Here is a 21898-nt window from a genome sequence, read left to right as displayed (position 1 = left end):
ATTGCTTGTCATATGCGAGAAGAGAGAGGCCCAGGGAGAAAAGGGGATCTAGCATGGAGTGGGCAGGGGCAGGTGGGGCCAGCTTGGTCTCTGTCAGCCTAAGGTATCAACAAGGATTTTTCTGCAAATCAACCCCACAAAACCAAAAAGCAGGAGGGCTCATTTTTGCTGAATCTCAAGTTCTATAATTGTTGGACAATGACGTGGTCAGTGTGTGGGAGTAGGCCAAGTAGGTGGCCACCTAAGGCACCACCTGACCTACGGGCCACTGTCAGGCACCCCCTCTCCCCATGTGCAGCGTGTGTGCTCCTTGGAGCCTGCCTTCCCCAACTGGGTCTGTTACAGACCTGTGGAACATGAAAGTGGGGGTGCCTGTGCAGTGCACTGTGCAGGCGCCTCCCAGCAGAACCTGTGCAGTGTGCTCCTCGGAGCCTCACAGGCTCTGAGGACCACACTGGCCGCTTTTGCATTCCCTGTGTCAGACCCAGGGAATGTGAAGATGGTTGCACCCCAACCCTACCCAGTCTTTCCAGGCTGCAGGAAGGCTGAGAAGGGTCAGCAGAGCACCCAAGCACTGAGACTCAGAAAGCCTGAGTGAGGTCAGGGGGAGGTGTGGCAGCGAGTGTGCTTGGAGCCTGCCTCTGAGCATGCCTGGTACCACCCCAACCTCACCCAGGCTTCCGGGGTCCGGGGAAGCCTGGGCGAGGTCGGGGACAGCATCGCGGTGGGTATGCTGGAAGCCAAGCTCCTAGAAGCCTGCTGCCATGCCTCTCCCCCTGCTGTAAGTCAGGGGTGGGGGGCAGAGCTCTGCGTGGAGCAGCAGAACCCCCAACACCAGGCCCAGACAGTGATATCAACAGATGGATCCTTCTGTCCATAGGTTCACGGCACACAGGAAGGAAAGAGTAGTGGATGGTCACCTCCATCCACTGTTATTTCGTATGTATTTTAGATTTTCTTCACGTGGTTTATTGAGCAAAGTAGAACTCTAACATGTAAAAGAGAATAACAAAATGGGAACTATGTTTTAAAATGCTGGCTAGTGTTTCAAATTCAGTGTTGGTCTGAAGCAGCAGAACAAAGTTTGAGTCTAATGGCACCAAACCAACAATAAAACTTGGCTAGTGTTTCAGTAAGCATGCACAGAGCACACACAGGAGTCTTACCAGTATATATTGGCTGGATATGCCAATCCTATTATTTGGGAATTTGTTCTTGCTTCTAACAAAAAAATGTAAAAATAATCCACATTCTGGCAAATCAATGATAAGGGCTCCTATAATTGCCACTTAGACATTCTTCTGCCTGAGTGGTCTTAATAGAAAGTTTTACAACTATGCATAATAGTTTAATATTATGTATGAAACGAGGAATGACTTTCATAATTTTTGCAGTAAGCAGACAGAATCAAAGATTCTCTAGGGACACAAATTGGGAAGGTATTTAAATAGTTTAAATTTGGCATAGTAACTCTTTATTGTATTCATAGCTTCTCCGGGGTATTGTTGATAAAGCTGTAGCATTTATCTGGGTTAGGAGAGTTGGATATGTTCTATCAAATTAGAGCATTGTGAGTGTTGAACTGATACTGAGTCCTGCATGGATGGTGAATTGTACATATAAATAGGAGCTGTGTATATAACCCCCCCCCCTTTTTATACAACAGCCAGGGCTGTACCATGTATCCCTCTAAATGCAGCTATAGTCCTATTGGGTTGGCTATTTCATCAAGGAAGAAGGACCTGGATTCACTGCCCACCGCTACTTAATTTCTGGTTTTAATACTGCTTGGTGTAGGAATTTTAGTGGGTTTTGTGCTCTGTAATGTTGGTTAATGTTTTATTGTGATTTTAATTGTTGTTAACTACTGTGGGAACCTGTTTGCTGGTTGAGGAATAGGATGTAAATGTTTGTAAATCAGTTGATTGGTGGATTTCCGCTTTATTTGAAAGGGCTGTTTTTGAGTCAGAGCCCTGATTAACTTATTTCATAAACATGTAGTCCTTTGATATGACAGTTTTATTTGAAGGTTGAATATTATAAAATCAGTTAGTGGATAACTAACAGATACTTATGTGCATTGTCAGCTTTGTAGGAATCCTAACCCCCAACTGTCAGGTACCAGGACTTAATTTGGCTGGTGGACCTTCCCTTGGTCTCAGACAAAGAAGGACAGGGGTTGGGTGCCACCCTAATCCACCTCCTCTCTCCTAGCTTTAATCCTTTCTGAACTGGGAGCTGGAGCTGGTCTGTCTTCCTTGGCCTCCTATTCCAAGACTTTTGAAGGCCCTAGTCAGGCCGGGGGCATGCCCAATGGCCTCCCTCAACCCAGAAGCTTTGTGGAGGTGTGGCCCTGCCTGTGAGGGATCAGTAGCATCGCCTGTGTCAACAGTAGCACCTCCTGAGAAACCATGTGTATGGACAGTCGTTGACTTTGCCCATTTGCTGATTGCCACCTGCCTGCCGACAAGGGTGCCAGCCCCTCAGTTCGGGCGGGGGTTCCCCTGCTTTTATGGGTTCCTCCCTACTACCTCACCTGCAAATGCCCTGAAACATGGCACAATAATGTCAAACAGACATGATGTTATCACACCACTGATGTCATACAGTGACACTCTAGCTTTTGGGAAAATTTGGGCTCAAACCATAGAGATTTGCCCAACAACTAGAGTATTGCCATGCAGTGCAGGTGGCGTGATGATATCACTTCCAGATCCTGTTGCTGTACCAGCGTGCTTTGCGCGCATGGCATAAGATCCCAGGAAGGTCCAGAAATCCCCCTCTGGAAAGACAGTAGGACCTGGCAACCCTAAGAAGCTGTTGTGGTGCAGCATGAGGAAGAAGCAGCCCTGCAGATAAAAGGGATCAAAGCCATGAAGAGCTGTTGTATGTGATAGCCAATACTCTAAACAAATGGGCAGCCAGTGGAGCATCTACAGAATAGTAGTATGCATGCTCCATCGAGCTATCACTAATAGTTGAGCTGCAGCATTCTGCGCCAGCTGGAATTTACAAATGGAGTTTGAGGGGGGACCAATGCACAGTGCCTTACAGTAGTCTATTCTCCATGTTATAGTGGCACAAAACCAGGCAGCCATATCAGCCAGATCTAGGTAAAGGGCCATCTTGCAGGCTAAAAACCATTTTTTTTGCAGTTATATTAGCTTGTGTCTCCAGTAATAAAGCTGGATTCAGTGTGCCCCAAGGCTTTTAACTGAGTCAGCAAGGGTCAGCTGAACGCCATCAAAAGTGAAGAGAATGATGTCCTTCAAGACCTCCCCCTTCCCAATCAGCATTACCTCTGGCTTTCCAGAGTTCAGTCTCAATTTGTTCACTTTTAGCCAATTAACCACAACAGCCAGGCAGCTATTCAGGAAAAGAAATGAGCTTTACTAGTCAAGAACACCCGATATATTTCCTTGACTTTTTGAAAGCAACTGCATGAGAAAAGGCAGAACTGGGACAAAATAAAAAGAATGGGAAAGCTGCCAATAATGATGTATCATAAAGGTACAGCACTCAGCAGTTCCTTCTTCCCTACCACACACAGCAGAGCTCCTCTGCGCTGGTTTCTCGTGTTGCTCTAATTGACTTCCACTAATTGCCCTTCAAGGGAATATCTTTTCAAGGTATCAGACTGTGAAGTGACAGCAGGAGACACAGTTCTGCCTGTGCAAGGTGCTCATTTGCTAATAAGCTAAGTGGCATAATATTATTCTTCTCTGTTTGTCACCTGACTCTGGGAGGCATCATGTTATCGAGCACAAAGCACTGGGGATTCAAGAAGGGGTTCGAATTAATAGGGTGTACTTCTTCCTGAACTCAGTAGCTGACTTGGGGACTGGGTCCTGAAGCAGATCTTATCTGAAGCCCCCTGCATGTGCAGGACCTTTGCATTTTCTTCCATGAGGTGAAAAGTTCTGCTTCAGCTGCAACATCCTGCTTAGAGAAGAGGAAGCGAGAAGGTTTCTCAGCATGTTTATCAGAAGGAATTGCTGGATCACACAACAATGGCTTTCCTTTTTTTCTTTTCTTTTCCAATGATGTTAAATTTTTTATTATCTAACAATGGCTTTTCTTTCACCGTTTCTTCCGTTCCCAACCATGCTTTCTGCTATCTGTATTTCCTGGCTTAATCTTTGTGGCAGCAATACAAAAAATGTATTTTATCATGTTCTCATTATGAGATGATCTGTTAATATCAAAGTCGCCAAAGTACTCTATTTGTAGCTTGACCAAACTAGTGGCTTTGGATATAATAGGACTGGAGAGGAATAGGATGCAAGGATCAACATAAAATCCAACCCCCTGCACAATGCAGGAAATTCATAAATACCTCCCGCCACATCCCCAGTGACCCCTGACCATGCCCAGAAGATGGCAAAATGTGGTTTCCCTCCCCATTTTATCTTCACAACAACTCCTGAGAGGTAGCTTTGTCTGACAAATAGTATCTAGCCCAGAGTCAAAGGACTTTTATTACAAAGCAGGCTTGAATCCAGGTCACCTTGAATATAAGATCCCAGGATTTTCAGCTTTTGCACTTCTTTATCACATTTTCTTTCAATATTTTTGCTCCAATTTTCTCCCAATCTGGGTACTCAAATCAGATTACCAAACAAGCTACATAAAATAACATACAGTTTATGTAAAGACTTACAGCCTGAAGTACAACCTCAAAGACCTTCAGTGTACCTTAAAGCATGTGATAAGCCACATGGTCAACCCACTCTGGTGCTGGTTATACTGCCATGACTTACACAGGGTGACAGTTGAGAGCCACAGGCTAAGAGTTAAAGTAACAAGAGTCTTTTGGCTCATGGCAAAAGCTTGCACTTCTGGCCATGTCTGTCATGGAGCAGCCAGAGCTCACCAACAATGAGGACTCCTCAGAGGAGCCCTGTTTTGCCAGCCTAGAGTTGAAGAAGCCAATCAGCAGGAAATTGAGGTGCAGGCATACCCAGACTTGCAGCCAAGAACTGGTTCAGAATCACCTCCATCCTCCAGTTCTAATTCAGCAGGCAAAAGTCAGTTGCCTGCCCACAGCCCACCAGGATTACCTGCACCCTCAGAATGCCACAGAAGAAGGGAGATAATGGATTTAAAGGCTAGGAGGCAAAGTGCATGTCTCCTGGCTCAATGGCAGCTACCTGCTGATAGGGGAGATGAGTCTTTGCAGGATTGTCCCTGATAAGCTGGCTGTATGTATGACATCTTGATATTCCGAGAGACACTTTTGGTGTGGATGTAATGTTGAACTTTGAACACTACTTTGATTTATTCCTTGAATCCTGACCCCTGATGGAATGACACTGGACTTCTGGAACCTCCTCTGGCCTTGTTATTTTTGGAAATTAAAGAGACATTGTAACCTGATATCAGAAGCTGGCAAGTCAGCCAATATAACATCCAGGTTTTAAACTACCTGCAGAAAGAGAGAAACAGATATGCAGTCCAGGCCTCATTCAGCTGACTTTGATGTTCCCAATTCTCTCATCTGGGAGAACATTTTCCCAGAGTAGTGACAATTTGTGCTTCTCTCAGATGTGGGAGATGCTGTTGAGAGGTGGAGACCAACCATTGGCACTGTTCAGCCTGGGAGGGAGCCTCTCCAAGCCCAAATAACACCAGAGCTTATCTTCCCTGTCTACTGTTGACTGTTTTTCCTTCCTGGTGGAGAGGAAGAAGAGGAGGTGCTGGAGAAAAGAGGAAGCAGTGGAAGAGTGAGGTGGATAAAATGAGGCAAATAATAATAAGCAAATAAGGAGGTGGGGACCCAGTGTTAGGAGGAAAGGAGGAGGAGGACAGTGTAGAAGAAAAAGACAGAGTGAGGGTGGTGGTGGTGGAGGAGGAGGAGGAAAGTGACTGTAAGGCCATAGTTAGAAGCCAAAGGAGAAAATGGAGAACAGTGAGAGAATTTCCCTGATTTCCTTGTAGGTCCCCACTTGTTGCACATACAAACCAAAATATGTAACACCTTTAGGGTGTTAAGTACATATACAAATTTCCCCCAAAATGTATATGTATCAGTAAAGGGGTGTAAGATTGCAGCCCATTCATCAAGGATTACACTGAACAGCAAGTTACCCAAATTCAAATATAAATATTTGTTTGAGTATGATATGAACAAAGATTACACTGTTGCAATACATTTTAAAATAATTCATTTTGATCAGTATTTCTTACAATCAGACATTTCGAAGCAGTTTTTTAATCAATTGAACTGCAGATAATATTTTACTTTTGTCAGAATTAATTTGCGTTACAAAAACAAAAAAAGGAAATATGGTCCTCCTAACAATAACAGTCTCAGTGTTTGCTTAAATATGCCACATTTCCTTAAAATATAAATGTAATGTTATTGACATATTCATTATGCAGTAAGCAGAACACTTTATCAGAATATATTAATAACAGATGGTAATAGAAAATACAGATGAAGTCTTTTCTCATTGTATGTTAACTGAGGCTGCACGGGAAGCCAGCCCTAAAACCAGCTGAGCCAGCAGGAAGCAGATTGTTCCCCACTGGGTCAGTTTTGTGCTGGCTTCTCGTGCAGCCTAATTTAAATGGACTACAGGAGAAGCCAACCTGAAGTTCAGCAGACCTGGTGGGAATCAGAGTGCTCCTGCCTGCAGGGCCGGCCCTGCCACTAGGCAGACTAGGCATGTGACTCTGTGACGTTATCAGTGTGTGTGGGGGGGGGGGGGGGTTGCCAGAAGATAGCCTTGCCTAGGGTGCCATCCCTGCCCACCTGGATCAGCTTTGGGCTGGCTGCTCTACACAGGAAGCCAGCCCTAAGCTCAGCTGAGGCAGTGGGAAGCAGCGTGGAGCTGGGTCAGCTTTGAGCTGGTTTCTCATGCAGCCTTGTTTAAATGAGGCTGCACAGGAAGCCAGCCATAACCTCAACTGAGCCGGTGGAAAGCAGAGCACTCCCCACCAGGTCAGGTTTGGGCTGGCTTCAAGTGCAGCCACCAGTCAGCTGTTTGTTGGGCTGACTTCTGCAGGCCCTTTAAATGACCCCTGTTTAAAGGGTGTGCAGTTGAAAGCCCAAGAACAGATAAAGAGGAGCAATCTGTTCCACCTGTCAGCTGTTTTTTGTGGCTTTCCCACTACTTTTCTTCCATTGTATTCCTTTCCATGTCTATTGGACCCCACCCCACCCCCTCCAAAAAATTAGGATTTCTGGAAAAACCCGGATCTGAAGACAATACCAGTCCAGTAGACCCCCAACTGGTAAAAAAAAAACAACCTGTACACCCCTACTTCCAAATGAAGAGAAGTTGCAGTATAGCTCTTATATTTGTGTTCTATTCTCCCTTCAAAGAACTCAGCCAAACATGCCACAGGTGTATGGCACATACGTGAATATAAGCATAATGCATTTTAAAAATATATGGAGTAGGGTTGTACCAGAGAGAGGAGTGGAGATCATTCTTCATTCCCCTCTTCTTGTAGCCCATTTCACTTAGGTTTTTGTACATATGACATATGGATCCCACAATCTCTATTGTCGTCTTTTTGAGAGTCAAAGGGGTCTTCTCTTTCCCTTTGTGTTAGGGGAAACTGGTGGAATCCATATAAATCTTTAAAATATTATTTCCACATGAGCCATATATAATCTAAATCCAGCAAAAAGTGCTAAAATGATAGTCCAAGAATCTGGTTCTAGGAGTTCATTTGGTTTAATAGCAGCAATAATATAGTCAGTTCCCCACATCTAATTAAAAATGCAAAATGTATATTGATGTTCATCTATTTGAGCTTACCCCATTGTTTTCTCTCACAGAAACTTGGTGAAATAAAGTGGGTTTAGAGACATTGAATAGTCTCAGATAGGGATGGGCATGAACCACAAACCCCATGAACCCAGTTGGATTGCATACGAACCAAGCCTAAAACAGCTGAGCCACAGCTGTGCAGCTCAGCTGTTTAAAGGGACTTTCTTAGGCATCCAGCCCCAGACTTGGTGCCATTTAAACTCCTGCTTGCTGCTCCCCATGCCTTTTCAGGGGAAGCCAAAATGGCCTCCAGCCACTTAAACCAAAAAGCTGTTTTTGGTAAAGAGCTCTTCACAAACTGCATAAAAATTTGTGAAATGGTTATGATTTGACAACATGGCTGTGTGTGTCGGAGCGGGAGTAGCAGAGTGAGGGAGATGACTTGCCCGACACAGGGCTTCAGGAGAGAAAATCAGGCAGACACGTGCAACTAGTGCCAAAAGGTGTATTAACATATATACACGACAAGTGCTCTCTTGTGCAGTCTATACAATATCACCTCCACGGACAAAGTGCTTCGCCTAACCACCATCTCACAGGGAGAGACCTGTGTGATGCACACACAGATCATATATAGTCCAAGCAGCCAATCCTGGCCATGCTGACTCAGCAGATTGCATCACTTGGCTTCTGCCGGCTCAAGCCGGTCTGCTGATCAGGTCACTGTGACCTAGCCTGGCAGCTAGATCACCAGCTGTCATACTGTAGCTGTCAGACTGGGTTTATGTAGATTCTTGCTCCAACACACCTCCTAATCTATTTAAACCCAGTGCACCAAAACACTTTACACAGTTTACATACATGTCCACCAGCAACATTACAGTTCATATTTACGTAGCTCGGAACCCTTTCCGGAATTGGTTCAGGAACTCATCATGATTGTAAAACACATCATCGTGTTCCTGTTCAGCCAGCTCTTTCAGACGCTTGGCTTCAGCCTCCTTCTCCCTTGCCTCGCACTCTGCCACCCAGGCTTTCCATTCCTTAGCCTTTTCTTTTAACATTTCCTCAAATCCGGGTGGGTCTGGATTGACAGTCAGAGTGACATAGGGACACTTGTACCTAGCGGGACGTTGGCCTTTGGTGGACCTGGCAGACACCCGTGGCCCTGTGCTTGGACCAGCTTTGTCTTCTTCGGGTTGCTCTGTTCCCACCTCCTGGGCTGGTTGCTCTGCCCCTGTAATTGGGTGTTGAACCTCCTGACTCTCACACTTTACCTCCAGTTCCTGCATTTGAGGCTCTGCCTCCTGACTCTGCTCGTCAGGCTCTGTGCCAGCATTCGGCTCACCTTCTCCAGCCCCACTGGGTGCCACCTCCTGGGCTGGAGTTCTGGGCTGCGCTCCAACATCGTTATCGCTACTTGGCAGCAGGACAAATTGTTTCTGCAAGGAGTGCAACCTTGGCCAGCTGCTTTCTTCATTGAACTGGGCACTCTGACTAAGTGTTATCTTGCTTTTGCTATTGCAGAAACGATAACACCTGGCCCTTGGCTTGTAGCCCAGAAAAATTAGGCTCTCTGCCCGGACATCCCCCTCCCCGCTACTCGTGGAGTGGATGCCAACCCGAGCCCGTGACCCAAAGACTTTTAAAGAACTCAAATCTGGGGTCTTGTTCAGCAGTAACCTGTAAGGCACATTTTTCACAGTATTACACCAAACCCTGTTTTGCAAAAAAACAGCTGCATGTATGGTTTCTGCCCAATAGGTCATTGGCAGTTGTGCATCCTCTAACATGCAATACATCACATTCTGCAATACAGCCCCATGCCCATTTTCTCGGGGCGTTGCCGGGTTCGTCAGACGGTGGGCAATGCCCTTGTTCTCCAGCCAACGTTTCATCTGGTTAGATAAGAATTCCCCCCCTCTGTCGGTTTGTACAGCTAGGAGATTAACCCCTAATTGTCTCTCCGCTGCTTTGACCCACTTGGTGAATGTCTTATACACCTCAGACTTATGCACCATGGTGAAAACCCACGCGTACCTCGTGTGGTCGTCGGTGGCCACCAAGCAGTATCTCCTCCCCGACAGACTCTTTGGCAATGGGCCAATAACGTCTAAATGGACTAGTTCCAGGGCTCGTGTGCTTTCCCTTGAGCTTTCTTTAGCAACAGCACACGCCTTGCTTTTGGTCTTCTTGCAGACCTGGCAATCCAAGTAACATTTGCAAGGATTTACTTTCAAACTAGGCACAAGCTCCAGGGTTTTCTTTAACGCCCTAAATCCGCAGTGCCCAAGTCTCCTATGGAGCAAATGTATACAATTATTGTGCACAGGCTCATTCGACACCTGAGCCACCTGGGCACAATCACTCTGGACCACATACAGTTTACCTTCCCTCTTTCCTGTCACAAGCAACTTTCCCCCACCTCCCAGGATTTTGCAGCAGGTTTTCTCAAATCTCACCTGGTATCCCTGGTCAAACAGTGTGCTAACACTCAACAGGTTAGACTGCAGTGAGGGTACATACAACACATTTTGCAACATACATTTCAGTGCAGGAAATTCCACATTGCCTGAGCAAACAGAATTGGCAGTGATCCCATCAGCCAATCTCACATACTTATGCTCAGGACTGTCAATGTTTTTCAACAACTCCTTCTCGCAGCAGAGATGGCTCGTTGCCCCGGAGTCTAAAATCCAAGCAGACCCTGTGCTCTCTACTGCAGACGTGACCAGCCGGGTTGCTTCCTCACACGGGCTGGCGGTCCTCCGCTCTCGCCGCACACGCCCCCGCCTCTTCTCCCTCTCAGGGCAAGCTCGGAGCAGGTGCTGCGACGACCCGCATCCATAGCAGCGACGGACTGCGAACGCAGTCGGCTCCACTTCCTCCACCTTCGGACGCCTGCCAGCAGCAGAAGCTGGCTCATTCTTGGCTGTCTTCCCGGACACACCGATAACAGCACGCTGCCCGGCCGACACCCCCGGACAGCTCACGGCCGCAATTCTCTCTTGGAAGTCAAGCAGGTGGGCACAGACGTATTCCATGGTCAGGGTCGCTACGTCCACCGTCTCCAGAGAAGTTATCAGGGGAGTGTACTCAGGTGGCAACGACGACAGCAAAATGTACACTCTGTCGTCTGGAGCTACAGTCTTGCCTCTTGCCTCCAGCTCAACGAAACAGTCCGTTAGCCGTTTGATGTGATCTTTCACACACCCTCCAGCCGGCATAACGGTGCGGAACATCCTCCTTGTCAAGGCCATGAGGGAACCAGCAGTGGTGCTAACATGCACCGCACTCAACGCGTCCCAGGCAGCCTTGGGAGTGTCCTGCCCTCGCACATAAACCAGCTGGTCATCTCCTATAGATAGCGCTATGTTGGCCAGTGCCTTATCCGATAACACAGTCTCGGCAGGAGATAAGTCAGCAGGGGGGTTACTCACGAACAGCCATTGCCCTTCACGCTTGAGGTAGTGTTGCATTCTCAGGCTCCACACCGCGTAGTTGGCTGAGGTGAGCTTCTCAACGGCTACTCCAAGCTGTTGCTGAGCCATCGTGCCGACTCCTCCTCACGGCTGGCTGCCGACGTCCCTCTGGCTCTCAAACAGAGAACGGTGGTGCTTCTGTGTCCTTCACCGGCGTTCCTCGCCTCCGGCTCTTTCCAAACTCACAGTCAGCTCAACTCTCAACTCTCTCCTCCGCGCAGCGGAACCGCCCTGGGCCCATAACCCTGTCGGAGCGGGAGTAGCAGAGTGAGGGAGATGACTTGCCCGACACAGGGCTTCAGGAGAGAAAATCAGGCAGACACGTGCAACTAGTGCCAAAAGGTGTATTAACATATATACACGACAAGTGCTCTCTTGTGCAGTCTATACAATATCACCTCCACGGACAAAGTGCTTCGCCTAACCACCATCTCACAGGGAGAGACCTGTGTGATGCACACACAGATCATATATAGTCCAAGCAGCCAATCCTGGCCATGCTGACTCAGCAGATTGCATCACTTGGCTTCTGCCGGCTCAAGCCGGTCTGCTGATCAGGTCACTGTGACCTAGCCTGGCAGCTAGATCACCAGCTGTCATACTGTAGCTGTCAGACTGGGTTTATGTAGATTCTTGCTCCAACAGTGTGAATCTGTCCCAATTCTGAATTCCTTAAAGCCTCTATGGCAGGGGTGGGGAACTTTTTTTCTGCCAAGGGCCAAATGGATATTTATAACATCATTCATGGACCATAAAAAAATGTCAACTTAAAAAATAGTGCCAGCAAAATTAATACAAATAGTTGTTTTTCTATTTCTGGGGAGAGCCTAATCTGGAACACACACCCGGCCCGCCACCCTAGGCAAGTGCATAGGTCCAGGGCTTTTTTGTAGAAAAAGCCCAGCAGGAATTCAGTAGCATATTAGACCACATTCCCTAATATTAGCATATTAGGTCATACACTCATTAGCATATTAAGCCACACCATCTGGGATAATAAAGTGCAAAGTGAACCGTGACAGTAACTTTTCCAGGCCCTGCAGCAATTCTGGCCGGCCAGTCAGGCCCCAGGGAGGCTGCTGCACAGTACATCTGGGCCCTGTGATCCTTGCCTGGCCCTGGGGAGGCTGCTGTACAGTGTGGCTGGGCCCCATGATCCTCGCTGGCCAGCCAAGCCCCCATGGCTCGGTTCGGCCCAGCAATCCCCGAGGGCCACACCAAGTGACCTTGAGGACCGTATACAGCCCTCGGGACAGAGGTTCCCCACCCCTGCTCTATGGGGTGATGGTCAGAAGTGTCAGACTAGTATACAGAAAATACAGGTTCAAATACAGGTTAGGAGGGACAGTGGCTCAGTGGTAGAGCATCTGCTTCGTAAGCAGAAGGTCCCAGGTTCAATCCCTGGCATCGCCAACTAAAAAGGGTCCAGGTGAATAGGTGTGAAACCTCAGCTTGAGACCCTGGAGAGCCGCTGCCAGTCTGAGTAGACAATACTGACTTTGATGGGCCAAAGGTCTGATTCAGTAGAAGGCAGCTACATATATATATAAATCCCCACTTGTGCTGTGGAAGCTCACTGGGTGAACTTGGGAAAGTCACACTCTCTCAGCCTAACCTATCTCACAAAATTCTTGTGAGCATAAAATGGAGGAGAGGAGAATGATGGGGGCTTTGGGATACCCATTAGTTAGAACAGGGTTTCCCAACCCACCCACCCACCCATGACCTGGTTATTTCTACACTTTTCCTTTGTGACCCACTAAAATTTGGGGGTGAAGCCAGGAGTCTTTGGGAGTGGAACCGGGAGATTGGAAAGTACAAACATGCTTAAAATTCTTGCAATATTTTGTTTAGGAAAGGTAGGAGAATAGTGGGATTTTGCAATGCAATCTTAAAAATAAAATATCGAGAAAAAGCACAAGGATCACACACAGAAAAACTAAAAATATATAATGCTCTCACACACAGAAAATTAAAAATATATAATGCTCTCAGCCTGGGCTGGAAGAAGCTTTTCCTCCCCCCCCCCCCCCAGGGGGAAGGAAGGCAGGAAGGAAGAGATTGACTGACAAAGAGAGAGAGAAAGAAGATGAGAAAAGACTGAATGACAGAAAGAGAGAGAGAAAGAGAGAGAGAGAGAGAAAGGAAGGAAGGAAGGAAGGAAGGAAGGAAGGAAGGAAGGAAGGAAGGAAGGAAGGAAGGAAGGAAGGAAGGAAGGAAGGAAGGAAGGAAGGAAGGAAGGAAGGCCTGATTGGCAGAGAGGGGGGGAGTGGGAAATAAAGCTTCCCTCTGGCCGCCGTCTTTTCCCCTTTATTGCCCCACACCTCTGTCCCATGTGCCTTCTCCCTTCCCCACTCACCCCTCTGCCTGTCTCTCAGCCCTCTAGTTGTTGCATCCCTCTCCCTTCCCCCTCTGCCTTTGCCCCTCCTGGGCCAGACCTCCTCCTGCTATCCTTTGGGTGTCGCTCCTCTACCCCCCCCCCCCCCCGCCATCATGGAGACCATCGGGACTGACCACAGCTCTTCCGGCGCTGCTGTCATTGGGCGCTGCTGAGCCGGCCAGGGAGGCTGTGCCGGGAGGACATGTTGGACGGGACTGGCTTTGCTGCTGCTCCTTGTTGTTGCATTGGGGCTCCACTGGGCACACACCATCCCCATCCCTCGCTCGAGCCCAGTGGGAGGGGAGAGGAGCAACACCCAGGACTGAGTGGCTGAAGCAGCAGCAGCCCCGACGTCCCCAGCAGCCTGTGCCTGGCTGGAGTGAAAGGATAGCAGGGCTGGCCCGGGGGTGGGGCAAAGGCCAAGAGGGAGAGGGATGCAGCAATGGGAGAGAGGGCATGGGCAGCACAGTGAGGCATCCATGGTCTAGCAAAAAGCCGTCCACAGCCCATTACCAGGTCAGGACCCAGAAAATGGGAAACGCTGAGTTAGAAAGGTAAGGTATAAATGAATTAAATAAATACATTTGTTTGAGACCTTGGATACTAATTTTGCATAAGGCTATCTATCACCTTTCAGCCTTTTTCAAAATGCTTTTTATTGCTTTTTATTGGAAGCAGAATGTGTAGGAAAGCGCTATCAGTTGTCTTCTGCTAGGATGTATGTAAGCCTAGATTTGGTCCCTTTTTCATGACCGAGGCTCCATGTTTTCAACCATATGAAGAGAACAGCTGTGCCAGATGAATTTCTGCCTGTTATATAGTGTTAAAAGCCTATGATACACTGGACATCCAACAGCTGGGAGACACATAGCCCAGCTTCAACCTTCCTCTGAATCTCAGTGATGCCTGCCTAGAAGGGCCTCAGCCATTTCCCTTGGGCTGCTGCTAACAAGAACAGCTGGTTGAGCTGCTCCTCCCCCCCCCCCCGCAACTGCTTAGGACAACTGTCTTGGTCAAAGATACCAACACTGTGGGAATTTTACCAAAATATAATCACATTCCTTCTTATTTGGCCACACTTTTAAATGAAAAAATAACATTCTTCATTTACTATTATGGGAAGCATGATCTGCAGGTATTAAAATGACGAATGAGTTCTCAGTACACCTTTTGACATTTTTAGCTGATTGGGTTTCATCTTACTAAACATTCTCTCCACAGCTCTGCCCTTTATATTTCCTGGAGCATTAATGTCGGGTTTCTCGGCAGGCATTGCTATTTCAGAAACACTTGTGTCATTTGAGCAAATATGGTTGACTAATGCGTGCCATGCTTTCATTTTATGAGCCGCTCACAAAGGGACGGGCTGGCCTGGATTTATTACTACCATTTTCTGTGGCTTCAACAGAAGCACAGCTTGCGAGCACAAGCACTTCTTTGGAGGGTGTGGGGAAAGCGCATAAAAACAAGGCAGCATGGTTTTGTTAAACTAAAACAAGTTTGCAATAACTCCTCTTTTGTTTCCAGATGGCCATCTGCTGTTTAGGGCTTTCTTCCTATAATACCTCTTTTGCAACATCATTCTTATTCTGTATACTTCAATATGAAATCCTCTGCGCTCTTTCTTTACCCCTTCATTCTGTCTCACAAGATACATAGTATTTATACAATTGATTTTCTTGATTTTTTAAAAAATATTTTTTTAAAGCACCTTACAGGAGCTTAGGATCTTATGAGGCACACCAGCAAAAGGTGAAGGGGTGTAACACTTTCCTTTCCAGTGTCTGTGTCTTTTCTCCCATACATGGGAAAGCAGCTATGGGAAGAAGAATGTTAAGCAGAGAAACAGCTGGTGGTAAAAATGTTCTCCCTCTTCCCTGCCATGCTGCTCCTTCCCTTGACATTGTGTCTTTTCTTAAGAGTATTACAAGAACTTGAATCCTGGTTGGAAATTCTGATTTGTAGGCAGGAAGCAAACCACATAGTAGCTGAGAGATAGGAAATCATCTGTTCCTCAGTGGCACACAAAAGGGGGTTGGGAAGGGATAAGAGAGTGCACAAGCCTGAGCAATTCCAAGGCTCATTCTCATGGCAAGCTGTGGTTGGTTGTTATTATCTGAATGCAGCTGCTATGTGGCTGTTCCTTTTCCATAAGTTATGTATGGCTCCAAATACTTAGCATCAGCCCCATGCAATTGTGATTGTTTGCTATCATTGCATTTCTAGTTATTTTTAAGATTTTTTAAAATAAATTGCATCCTAGTATGGCTTGATTAGATAATTTCCATGCATGTGAATGAGGGATTTGCTGATTTTTTTCTCCTGCAGCAGACCTCTGACTCCCCGCTCATGCTATACTGGATGGCCTCTTTCCCTCAGGAGCAGCCTTTGGTGAGGCATTTTGTACTTCAGCAGGAGTAGGAAGGCAGGGAACTCATTCTCCATAACCAAAGATACCTTCCTTCTGAACCTAAGCACTGTTACTCCACCCTTATTTTTTCTCATGTTTTGTGTTTATATTCACAAGAATTCTCTGAAGTTCGGTGAGAGATGGTGAAATGACCAAGGTCATCTGGTGAGACTTATGGCCAAACAAAGGTCTCCCACATCTGTATCTAGTCTGTATCCGCTATACTTCATTGGCTCCTCATCTGTATAGCATTAGGCTGTTTTTCCTTAGCATAAATGGCATTCTGTTTCAGTGTCCCCAAGAGCAAGGTAGGGTAGACGGAAAGGAAGCCCAAGAGGCAATGAGTAGAAGCACAATGATTTTGTTTCAATCTTTAAATGAAGGAAATAATCAAATGAGCAATTTTTGCATTCTAAAAGCACCAGGCGCTCAAGACATATCTTTAAGCCTGAAAATGTTTTCTCTTTTACCCATGAAACTTCACTAAATTCACCAATGAGGGGGAAAAAAGCCAATTACACTAGTTCAATGGAAAGCTATAATGAGAAGCTGAATGTGTTTATTGGCCCTTTATTCCCAAATTAAACCTCTTTCCAGAAAATAATGGGGCTGCTCATTATGTTAACGGTTGAAAATAACAGAACAGCTTTGCTTTGCTTTTCTTTACAAAAAAAGTATTTTTTTTCCCCTGGCTTCCATGAATGCAAATGGTCGAGTAGGTTGAAGAAGCTGCCATCTTATCCCCCTGAGTTTGACTGGCTTGTGATTAGCTGGCAGTAGAAGCCATTTTAAGTATTGCTGTAGGCAATGCAGAAATGCCAGAAGGCATGAAATGGATGCGAAGCGCAACAAAGGCTGTCAGGGTCACATGAGCAGCACTTATAGTTTAGTTAGTGCTTTAAAATAAGTGAAGTGGAAGGTACCTTACTGGACCATGCTAGTTAATGTAAATGTGCCATTGAAGAGATTTTCATTACCGTTTAATATGTAAACATAACAGATTGCCTCTGAAGAACAAAGGTTCCTAACATGAAGGATGTTTTGCCCTCTATCAGGACTTCTAGTTCCCACTCAGATTATACTAAAGTATAATCATTTCAGTGCATATATGACATGTGTATCCTCTCCTGGATCACCCTCAGAATGGCTAGACACCACGTTACAAAAAATCTGTATAAAGGATACCCCGGCTGTTGTGTTTTGTTCAGATTTTGTGCTGCTATCTCACTGAAGTTCACTCAAGTTCTTATCTTTGCTTTCAAATTTTATTAACAGTATTAGCTCTTTCCTTTTTCTCTTTCTTTTTTTTCCTACCTCTCTATCACCCAAGCTTACTCACATGAGGCATATAAAGAGTTAGCTGATAGCTTTCTTTAGTTTAGTTTATCTCTTTTTAGAGGACTTAACAGGCTGTGGTATGTTTGTTTTGTGTGCTTGTCCAGAGGGCTGTTAGCACAGCTAATATTGAGACATAAGGAAAGGGTTAACATTCCATCCTAGATTGTATTCCTGCCTTTCTGCCTGTTCTCATAAAGACCACTGTCCAGGGTCCTGGATGGATCCTTGTACATTTTGTGTGTGTGTCCAAAAGCATTATATGTCTGATGACAGTAGAAACCCCTTCCCCTCCATCTGTCTTTTAAGGTTTCCCAGTTTCTTTTATATTTCACCTTGACCATGGGCAATCCCCTCCCTCAAGTCACCACAGTTTTATGGATTTGCTTCTCTCTTATGCATGTTTTGCTGTCTCACCTTTGGGAATGTATGTAGGCAGGCCTGAATTCAGTATGTTCTAGAGGTGAGAAAGGGAACCAGGCTCATCCCTTAGCAAAGAAATCGTTCCAGTAGAATTTGTCTTTGGTTTTCATGCTGTTTTCTTCAATATTGACAGAAAAGTCTCTTGATCTTTGACTGCTGTTTTCCTTCAAGGTACTGCTCTTGGTGGTGGTCACTTTAGCTCAAAGTTTAGTAACATTTCAGCTTTGTGGTATGGCATGCTTCTCTCCCACTTACTCGATACCCCCAGAGAAGTGGGGCAAATACCAGAACTCTTGCTTTGCCCTAGGGCAGTACTTCTCCAACTACTTGAAGTAGGACTCAGTTGTAAACTTGCTCTATCTTTCACGGCCTGCTTGTAAAGTAATGCCATGCTGTTTTCACCTCTGCAACCTAAAGTATAGGACTGTCCCATCGGTTAAGACTGAACAAGTTTTTGTTTTATTTTCCATTTCAATATATCTATAAATACATACAAACATTGAGGAGCAAGCACCGTTTCATGGCCATTTCACACATTAGGCAGAGACAAATCTGATTTTTTCATAAAGTGCATGCACAGTAGGAGCTGCAGCCAAATAGGAGCTACATCTCAATTGGAGCTACAGGAGCTACATCTTCTGCATGAGCACACTGTCCAAATTGCCTGTATTCTTTCCTGAACAGCAGAATGATAGCAGTCATCAAATATACCAGGTGCTCTCCCTGAATCGCACAAAATTGCAGAGCAAGTTGTCAGGTTGGTTTGCTGTGATCCTCTTAACACAATGTGTCTGCTCAGAAACTCTTAAACTGGATAGATGAACAAACTGGGGGGGGGGGGGGGGGACACTAGTTTCTCTACAGCAGTTGGGTGGGATGAGTAATTGCACAGCGTCCTTCAGAGCAACTTCTTTGTCTGTGCAATGACTAGTTCGATGGATGTGACCACGGTTTGTGTGTGTGTGTAAAAATAATCTGGAATAGGTTTTGGGAAACCATTTCTTATATTCTGATTTGATCATTACTGTGTGCTGAACTCATAGCACCAAGACCAAAATCAAATAATCAGGTTGCTGCCCTACCTACCTCCTACATAGGCATGCCTTCTGTCAAAGCTATCTGTCAAAGAATGGGCCTGCATTGCCAAGGGGCCATTTTGTAGCGCAAGGAAATTGCTTTTAGTATTCCTTCAAGGTACTGCTCTTGGTGGTGGTAACTTTAGCTCAAAGTTTAGTAACATTTCAGCTTTGTGGTATGGCATGCTTCTCTCCCACTTGCTCGATACTCCCAGAGAAGTGGGGCAAATACCAGAACTTCAGAACAAGTGTTCTAACCCTTGCAGTGTTTGAGACAACCTGTGCAGTAATCTTGCTGCCTGGCATGCATACTCAGGCTAAGATCAGGAAGAAACAAGGTAAGCACTCTTACTTCACAGTCTAAACTCTTTTGACATACAGGCCTACTCAGGAGCATTCAATTAGTGAGTAGGTACTCAGAGACCAACAATGACAGTTAATCTACTCTTCCTCCCCCCCCTTTGACTTGTGCTGAATTTCATCTTAAATGAAGTTCAGATCCAAATTTGTTCTTAGAAGAAGGGGGAGGGTATTTTTAAAAGTAATTTTTAAAAGATTAGCAAACTTTTCAAAGGGGCTCCATGTGGTTCCAGTTTATGAAGAGAAGTGTGGCTAAGCAACAGAGCATGTTTTGCATTCAGTAGGTTCCAAGTTCAGCCCTTTGCCTGTCCAGTAAAAGGATGCAGGTGTTTTTGCCCCTGGTATCCTGGGGGGCTGATGTCAGACAGAATAGAAATATTGAGCCAGACAGACTATTGCCTAATTTGATAAGAGACAGACAGCCTTAAATATTTCTACGACTGAATTTTGTCAACAGTGAAATTTGATTGATTGTGGAGGAGCGATCCCAATTGTACAAAATATCCCTCAAAATCGATAAACTAGTAGAAATTCATTGTGATTAGCAAATTTTCTCAGAACTTTAATATTTTCATTATAAATCATGCCTCTCTTCTTATCTAATCCTTACATCCATTCTTTTGTGTGTGTGTATTTGCTCTCTGTCCTTCCATATTATTTTCTCATATGTTTATGACAAGGGTGGGTATTTGTTCTAAATACATTTTTTCCAACAGGAAGGAAACCATCAATGTCTGTTTTCTTCATGTCTATTCCAAACTCTTACCGCTACATCTGGAAATTCCAAATCACTAATGGCTCATATCTGGTGATCCATGGTGATCTATCATGCAGCAAACTCTGCGTCTGTTTCCAACAATGTAGCTGCAGTTTCTGTGCCAAAGTTACAAGGTTAACAGGTCTATTGTACCAAGAAACACAAGGCAAATCTTATCAGATTTTCATAAATCATCTTATAATGAGAAGACAGAGGGAGGAAGGGAGAGTTACAACTGCTAATGGAGGCTATCAACATAAGCCATTGAAAATCAGAGAAGTCACATTTAGTTTTAAAAATAAAATACTTTTTGGGGTGTGTACATATGTGCTAAAAGTAGGAGGTAGTTAATCAGAGGCTAGATACAGATGGCCAGTATAAGCCACAACAGAAACAGCCCACATCCGGATCAAAAAGGCACTTTCAAACATGCACATCTGGGCCCCCTCTCCCACCTTCACCTCATTCACCATCATTGCCATACCACTCCAAAAAGCTACTATGTCAGAAGTGGTAGCAAAATGCCAAGCACTTCCGGGGCTCCTTTCCCAGCTGTCTGAATGGCTGGGAAGCACCAGGGATGTGGCGTTCAAGTGCATGAACGTGTGGTCACTCCTCCATCCCCATTCGAGCAGCCACACATCACCTGACAGCCCCGGGCACTTTACATCATGCCAGCTTACTTCTGCAAAGGGTGGCTGCTTCCCCAAGCTGCATGTCTGTATCCAGCCAGAAAGAATCTGACTCACCAGTCACAAATTACTCCTAAGCGTTGCATAGACTAAACATAAAAAACCTCAATCTAAAGCCCCAAAACAAAAGTCCAGCTTAAGTAAGAGTTTCTCATTCACCTCAGCATCATAGAAGATGCCACAATGTTGATTTCCCTGACTTGACTTTGTAGCAGAAGGCAAAACTATACATTTATGCAGAATTCTGTAGAACTTCCCAGAATTTAAAAAATAAATAAATAAAAAGCAATCTTTGAAGACTACAATCAGAAGCGTACAAAAAACAACCACCATGTAAGGAGGAGGGAAGTGTTCCTGACAATCAGTTTTCCTCTCAAAATTAAGCCGCCCAGCTGCTTTCTTTTTTATCTGCATGAGTATATACATGGAAATTTATATCCTTTTTCATGGTGAGAGGAAAGACAAACAGAAGATTGGGGTCTTTTTTAAATAAAAGTGAAACTCGGCTAGCAGGGAAAACTGCCTCTCCCCTTCCTCTTCTGATTAGTCTCCATAGCTGTTACACAGTAAAAATGTATCATCGTCATCATTTTCAAGGCTATGGGAGCGTGAGAGTGAGGGAGAACCAGGGATGACAGAAGGAAAGGCTACACAACTGCCATATCTCTCTGGTATTAATGGAAGTTCAGCCAATCACAGTCTGAGGCTTCACTACCACCACTATCACATCTCTTAGAGCAACATAACCTAGACTCGATAAGTAGGTTTAGGTTGAATTTTTATATTTTCAAATGGGATAAGAAGCAATGCTTGGGATAGATGCTGCTGTACTGACATGGCACACTTTTGCAGTGAGACAGTGTGGTCCTAAATGCCTGTAGTACAGGCATTAGATCAGTCTGTGCTATTGCAAATGTTTAAAACTGAGGATGACATATGAAAGAAAGGTTGAATCCTTTCCTGAAGGAGAGCTATACTAAAAAAAGACAACCCTGAAAAGTGATAAGGCTTCTATCTGTGTGCAAAACTGTTTCTGCTTCATGCTAGGAGAGCTGTGCTCAGATTACGAAATCAATTAAGGTTTGTTCAGTCTGATTTATTCATAGTTTCTGAAGAATTTTAGATTTTTCATTCTTCATAAAGTTTTGTATCCAGAGATGAAGGGAGAATGGGAATACCAGCATGGTGTAGTGGTTAAAGTGTCAGACAAGATCTGGGAAACCCAGGTTGAATCCCTGTCATGAAAGCTTTCATGTCATGAC

The 21898-nt window shown here is 45.3% G+C and overlaps 1 protein-coding gene and 1 non-coding gene across 4 annotated transcripts in view; both read left to right on the top strand.

The window, feature by feature from the left end:
* The window catches only part of PRKG1 (protein kinase cGMP-dependent 1), a 1148292-nt gene that overhangs the window by 1020380 nt on the left and 106014 nt on the right, over positions 1–21898 (top strand). The gene's annotated exons all lie outside the window — the stretch shown is intronic.
* On the top strand, positions 12546–12616 carry TRNAT-CGU (transfer RNA threonine (anticodon CGU)). Its single transcript has one exon. It is a non-coding gene; the product is annotated as a tRNA-Thr (tRNA).

Source organism: Heteronotia binoei, chromosome 6 (genome assembly GCF_032191835.1).
Source record: "Heteronotia binoei isolate CCM8104 ecotype False Entrance Well chromosome 6, APGP_CSIRO_Hbin_v1, whole genome shotgun sequence".
Lineage (NCBI taxonomy): Eukaryota > Metazoa > Chordata > Lepidosauria > Squamata > Gekkonidae > Heteronotia > Heteronotia binoei.
This window is presented reverse-complemented; position numbering and strand designations above follow the sequence as displayed.